Below are 7,786 nucleotides of genomic sequence, written 5' to 3'. Positions count from 1 at the left end.
TGACGCATTATATACATTAGTGATTCATATTTCTAATGAGTCCTAATCTAAAATCTTTTACGTTTTCGAAACTTAAGCTTGAATGAAAAATTATAAAGTGCCTAAAAAATATTATATGTATACGAGGTCTGTTCAAAAAATACGCAGATTGAGGTCATAAAGAAAATGTACTTTATTTGGAAGTTACACTTCTGGGTCTCCTTCAAAATACTCTCCTCCTCAACGCACACACTTGTCCCAACGGTGTTTCCACTTATTGACACAGTCCCGGTACGCTTCTTTTGTGATGGCTTTCAGCTCTTTCGTCGCGTTTGCCTTAATCTCCGAAATCGTCTCAAATCCCTTCCTTTAAGGGTTTTTTTTAGTTTTGGGAACAAGAAAAAGTCACAAGGAGCAAGGACAGTTGAGTATGGGGGGTGGGGAAGAACAGTAATCAAGTGTTTGGCCAAAAACTCAAGAGTTCTGAGTGTTGAGTGAGCTGGAGCGTTGTCGTGATGGAAAAACCAGTTGTCACTTCTCCACAGTTCTGGCCTTTTGCGTCGAACGGCGTCCCTCAGACGTTTCAGTACTTCAATTTAAGTAATCTGGTTGACTGTGGAGCCTTGAGGGAGGTACTCGTGGTGAACAACACCCTTAGCATAAAAAAAACTGTTAGCATAGCCTTGACATTCGACCGAACTTGGCGAGCTTTTTTGGGTCTTGGGGACGTTTGATCCACCCATTGGGATGATTGGACCTTCGTTTCAATGTCATAACCATAAACCCATGATTCATCATTGGTTATAATTACTGACAAAAAGTTCTCATCTTCATCTGACCGATCAAGCAGTTCCTGACAAACCCGGACGCGATTGGCTTTTTGGTCGTCGGTCATCAAGTGTGGCACAAATCTCGTAGTGATGCGGTGCATCTTCAATTTTTCGGTCAAAATCTCGTAACAAGATCCAACTGATATCCCACACTCTTCGGCAAGCTGCCTAATGGTCAGACGTCGATTTTCGCGCACCAGGGTGTTGATTTTGTCAACGTGTGGGTCGTCAGTTGACGTTGAAGGACGCCCAGGACGCTCATAATCGTCAATCGACTGTCGACCACCCTTAAAACGTTCATGCCACTTGAAACATGCAGTACGCGTCGTGGTAACATCACCGTAGGCCGTGTTGAGCATGGCGAATGTTTCAGTTGCAGATTTCCCGAGTTTTATACAAAATTTCACAGCAATTCGTTGCTCTTTCAGGCTGTCCATTTTACAATCCGACAAACAAAAACACACCTTACTTAAAACCGTTTAGCTTATCAACAAATGAAGATATCTGCGACAGGAATACCGCGTTTTAAACAGTTGATCTGCACGAACTTAGCGAAATCAAGCGGATTTTCCTGAAACCAACTCGAGCCGCGAAATTCAAACAGTCCGCGTATTTTTTGAACAGACCTTGTACAGTACCCTTATCAAGGCAAGAAAAATTCTAGTGGTAGAAATTGACTGCGCTCACGAACAGGTGCTCTCTCTTTGATACCTGAGAATCGAATGAGGGTCAGTAGGCCAATCTGTTGTAAACACAATGTAAATATCTGTCACAATTACATCAGAAATAAAGAAAGTAAAAGAAAAATATAATTCATGAAACATCCACGTTAAATATAATTAATCATATTAGCATAACTTTTGTTCAGCCCATCCAAATCGGTTTTTAAATTGACAGATAACTTTTTTTGTTTTTTAATATAAAGCATTTCCATGAATTCCCTCTTTCTCTTATTACCTTTTTAAAATTATCTAAAGGATCTTTGCAAAAATTTATCACCGAATCCATTTTTAATGTAATGCGGAAAATAGCATGAAATCAAAAATTTTTAAACGTAAGTTCAATAGTTTTAGAAATTTGACCAAAATTGGAAGAGAAAAAGTATTAAACGAACTATATTCCTTTAACTCTTTTTGATTATCTACAAGCAAATTATAAATCTCTTTGTTTTTGATTTGTTGAACTATAATTGCAATGTTTCGCAATTAACTTTTTTGGAGAATGATTCAAAAAAAGGATATTCCTAACAATATTCAAATTTCTTGTGTGAAATGAATAATGGGACAAATCTAGAGCACTGTCAACTAAGTTTTCAATTACTACAATTTTGTTGGAAAAGGGATGAGCAGAAAGAAAATTTAAAATTCCACTTGAATATGTACTTTTTCTGTACCAATTGGTAATAATATTACCAACCCAACCTTTAATTACTTCTATGTCCAAAAAACTGATTTTATAATCCTGTTCTATTTCATGAGTAAATTTAAGTTTTGAATGAAAACTGTTAAAAGTTTCAATGATATCTGTAACTTTTCTAAAGGAACACATAATAAGGTATCGTCGACAAACCGAAAATAAAAAGTAAAAACAAAATCTAATTTCCCAAAAACAAAAACCTCCAAATCTTCCATCACTACTTCTGGCAAAATCGGAGAAATGACTGAACCTATGGGATTACCAGACTTCAGTCTATAGAAAGATTCATGAAATTTAAAATAAGTTGACTTCATAATAAAAACTATCCCTCCAATAAAATCTTTTTGATTTATCGAGTATGGGTTTTTATATTAGCCCATCTATTTAAAATTACGTTTTTAACTAATGCAAGGGGTATACTCGGAAACATTGCAATAACATCCAAAGAAATCATTACATGGTATTCCGGAACCTTTTTTTGAATGATACTTTTTTAAAATTCCCAGTTTTTTGGACATAGAAGCAATTAAGGGTTGGGATGGTAATATTATTACCAATTGGTACAGAAAAAGTACATATTCAGGTAGAATTTTAACATTTCTTTCTGCTCATCCCTTTCAAAACAAAACTGCAGCAATTAAAAACTTAGTTGCCAGAGCTCCAGGTTTGTCCCATTATTTATTTCACACAAGTAATTAAAATATTCTTAGGAATATCCTTTTTCTGAATCATTAACGAAAAAAGATAATTGAGAAACATATTACAATTAGAGTTCAACAAATCAAAAACAAAGAGATTAATAATTTGCTTGTAGATAATCAGAAAGAGTTAAAGGAATATAGTTCGTTTAATACTTTTGTTCTTCCGTTTTTTGATCAAAATTATAAAACTATTGAACTTATGTTAAAAAAATTAAAAATTCATACTATTTTCCGTATTCAATTTAAAATAGATTCGGTGACAAATTTTTGCAAAGATCCTTAAGATAATTTTGAAAAGGGTGGTGTTGATATAAAAAAGGAATTTGTTGATGTTGACCATGAGTTTGACTGGGATAATGTTCAAATTTTGCATAGTGAAAGTAATAAGAAAAAGAGGAAATTCATGGAAATGCTTTACATTAAAAAACAAAAAAGTTATCTATTAATTTAAAAACCAATTTGGATGGGCTGCACAAAAGTTATGCTGATATGATTAATTACATTTAACGTGGATGTTTCATGAATTCTGTTTTTCTTTTACTTTATCTATTTCTCATGTAATTGTGACAGATATTTACATTGTGTTTACAACAGATTAGCCTACTGACCCTCATTCGATTTTCAGGTATCAAAGAGAGAGCACCTGTTGGTGGGTGCTGTCAATTTCTACCACTTAAATTTTTCTTGCCTTGATGAGGATACTGTACGAGTACCGAAACGTTGGAAATGGTAAGGGGATGTGGTTAGCTGCGAAACTCTAGCATACGAAAAAATTTTTCCATGGATTTTTGGACCACCCTATTGTCTACAGGTTGTTATTTTCCCTTCTTTTAAAGGTAAACTGTTAAATATACGAAAAAGTTAAAAAAACGACCATATCCGTGCAGAATACAGTGCTGAAAATTTATTTTCGTTCGCTATTTTTTAATTAAATTAACCGTTTCAATGAACAATATTAATAATTTTAATTTGATGAGAATAAAGTGTTCAAGAGTCTATTTGATAAAAAATTAACATTTTCGATTTTCAGGGTAGTTTTCAGGTAGTCGTGGGGTGTTTTACGAGTGTTAAACCTGTATGTCTGATAAATAAAATTCTTTATTGGGTAATTCTCTACAGGCCCCTATACTTTTGCCGTCAGATTTTTTCAAACCCTAAAAAATTATTCCAAAAACTCAAAAAAGTCATATTTCACCATGCATTTTACATGGGAAATTTCAAATCCACCTGTTAAAGTAAAAAAAATAAAAATAAAAATTTGGTTATTTCTTTTTTTGGATTTGGAATAAAATAGGGGGATCGTTAACCTCTGAAAAAAGCGTACTTGAGCCACCCTACTCTATAATCGCCTTTGTTTGATGGGCAGCCGTTTTGAATGACACTTTCTTAATTGTAGATTAGAAGTCTACAAGACTACTGAATGCGATTTGTAGGACATAAGTGACTTTGTCGACATTTAAATAATTTCACAAATATGATAGCGTAATAGTATACTACATTTTTCTCGAGAAAGAACAAATTTTGTCTTCAGGCTGCTCGAAAATCTGAAAACTAGGACACCCTAATATATACGTATATTAGTTATGCTTTATCATGAAAGATTTTATATCTACCCAGCACTAATGTAATGTATGCATATAAATAATGAATTAGTAACGACGGGTAAGCACAGGCTTCAGCATATCTTAAGACGGTCCTGATTCTGGGCTTTCCTCATCCCAAATTTCTGACCTGAACCCTCGAACTCAGTTCTTGAGCTGACACCAAGTGTAATAGGTGAATCGCCGCTGCGTTTCAGTGCAACATAATATGTATCAAAAAGATAAACGCTATTATTATTAATTTTTGCTATTCAAATGGAGTTTGAAGTAAAAAATCATTACATAAATTGTTCGAAAGTCTAAATAATAATTTTTTTAATTTCCTGTTCGATAATCAAAATTGTGATCCTTTAAGATATTCCCTGCTCCAAAGATAAAGCTATTACTATTGAAGGATATTTTTTTTTCAAATTTAACTATTTTATTAAACATTATCTTTTTTTTAAATAAAATTCATCTCTTTGGTTCAAGCTTAGTTTTTTAAAATATTTTTTTTTTGGTTCAAACATCAATCTTCATGAGTTTAAAATTCAACAATTTTTTATAACAGTTCTGTATTTTGTTGAAATCTCCCTTTTTTTGTTAAAAATTAATTGTTTTATCTGAAACTGTAGCTATTCCATTTTTGGTTGAAAATCAAATTTCCATTATTTATTTTTAGCTTCGCTAGACCAAATTTTACCGGGCTATCAGGTTGGGCCCGCATGCGTTTCGTGACGGATCTGGCCACGGTAGAATTCCCTAATCTGGGCCCGATTTGGCGCGATCCATCCCCGTCCAAGGCCAGAGCATAATTTCTACACGGTTATACGTATATGGGATGTAATATATATATCAAATGCCAGCGGTAATTGTAATTTATAAATAATATATAAATAACTACAAAATATATAATTGTTCCACGTGGTGTGTTTTTTGGTTTTTGAGGATCCATATTAATGCCTAATAGATTATAATAGCGGCAATTGTAGTGACAGTACCTGCTAAGTACTGTATATTTCTATATATATATATTCATTTTTGCTTATTTCCTGTTTATGTGCGGCATAAATCTTTGAAATTATTATGGAAAGAGAGAACCCGCGACCCCCGCCCCACCACGAACAAAAATCTCTGCGTTGTTTGCAGTTTTTAGGTTAAATTTTTTGTTTCATTCAAAAATGGTAAAAAAATCATATAAATTGCTAATCTTTAAGTCGGTATTCGGATTTCATATTATCCGCATAAAGGAACCCCGTCAGGCCTCGAGTAAGCAGTGAGTAAGAGTGACAAAAATGGTAATAAAGCACTCTTAGTGCCGCATTGTGCCTTTGAATGTAGGTCGTTCCCGCGCGAGTTGGACCACTAGATAGTATGTGAGCTAAATGCTCGGGGTATGCATGGCACGCCCGCAGCTATCATCAGGAATATCTTGGCTCAAAATTTGGCGACGGTATGTTAAGGTGGAAATGACACCGCCTTGGCATGCCAAAATAAAACCCTCCGTACCAGACTTCAATCCGGGCGATTTAAGGAAAGCAAATGTTAGCTCACAAGACATTGACTGATCCTTCATATTTCTGTGGAAGATGCCGTGCATCCTCTTATCGAGAAGCTGTTCACGGAAGTTTTCCCTTGTGCTTTCTTAATCCTGGCTTTTAGGAGTGAGTACTCAAGATAGATAAGATTTAATGCATTTTGCTCACCCCTAATACATCCACTTCTTCGTGCTTCCTGACCATTTTAAGAAGAGGGTCTCTACCAGTTGCGACTCTATGTGCTGTACCCAGAATAATCCTGTTGTAAAGAAATTCAAGATTCAATATTCCGCGACTACCTTGACGGCGTGCGATGCAGAGTCTCTAAACAGAAGACTTTAGTTTTATGCTTTTGTTCTAATGCATAACCTTTCGTATCCCGATATCAAGGGATCTGAGCTCGTTCTTCGTCCATGGAACTACTTTAAATGGATAAAGTACTACCGGGACGGCAAGAATTTGCGGAGAGTATCCTTTATAGATGTCACATCCTGAATGCGGCTCTGTGGCACGCCCCGATATGTATAAGTCTCTCCAGCGCAAAGGTGTCGTATAGCGCTTCTATCAACGAGTTCAGGATCTTCAGGGATGCCATTAAGTTTTCCTCGCTTGAAATAAACCTTGGCGCATTTGTCTAACCCAAATTCCCTTCCAATTTCCCCAGTATATCGTTCGATAATCGCTAGAGCTAGATGTAGTTGCTCTTTGTTTTTAGCATAGATCTTAAAATGGTCCATGTAAAATACATAAGTCACCTCGTACTTTTGATCTACAGGCTTGCCGCACATGTACCCGTCAGAATGGCGAAGTGCTAGTGATAGTGGCAATAATGTAAGGCAAAAGAGGACTGGGCTCATGGTGTCGCCCTGAAAGACACCTCTCTGAAACGTGACCTTGTTAGTTGTCACACGATTTTTGCCAGATGAGATAGTGAATCCGGTGTTCCAAAGCGGCATCAGTCTCTCTATGCACCTAACTATTTGCGGATGAACCTCTAGGAGTTCCAAAAGTCAGATGATAAGTCTATGGGAAGTTTAATCGAAAGCTTTCCGATAATCAATCCAGGCCATCGATAGGTCACGCTGGTAGAATGCTGCATCTTTGCAGACACGTCTATCGATGAGCAGGTTCTCCCGACATCCCGTTATGTCTTCTTTGAGCCTCGTTGATCATACATTTCTTGCCACACAGGTTCAATTGCCCGAACAATCCTATTATTTAGGATAGCTGTGAATATCTTATACATTGTGTTCAGGCAAGCTCTTCCGGTATCTTCCGGTATCACAACCGGTATCTCTATAGTCTTTATGAAACTGCCTTAAAGGGCAAAGCGAAAAATACATGTGAGAGACGGTTTACTATTACGTCACATTTCCTGTGAAATTTCTATTTGGGGTTTTTCCATTCTCCAAGTACACGACCGGTATCTCTGAAGTCTTCTCGAAACTGACTTAAAGGACAAAGCTAGAACAACATGTTAGAGATGGCTTACAATTACGACACATTCCATTGTACCTAAGAAATGTTACAAAGGATGTTTTAAAAAAAAGATCTTCTTTAGAGTCCTTTCAAGACTATCGCAGTTTTCTAAATATACCGTCTCTGAAGAGTTTGATTTGATAAAATTTTACGAATTTCTAGAAAACATGCCAATTTTCGAACTATAAGAACAGTCCAATTTTGAATTTTCAACCAAATGCACAAATAAGATAATTAGTTGATGAAATAAAAAAATAAGTGAA

Source organism: Belonocnema kinseyi, chromosome 7 (assembly GCF_010883055.1).
Source record: "Belonocnema kinseyi isolate 2016_QV_RU_SX_M_011 chromosome 7, B_treatae_v1, whole genome shotgun sequence".
In the NCBI taxonomy this organism is placed as follows: Eukaryota; Metazoa; Arthropoda; class Insecta; order Hymenoptera; family Cynipidae; genus Belonocnema; species Belonocnema kinseyi.
This window is presented reverse-complemented; position numbering follows the sequence as displayed.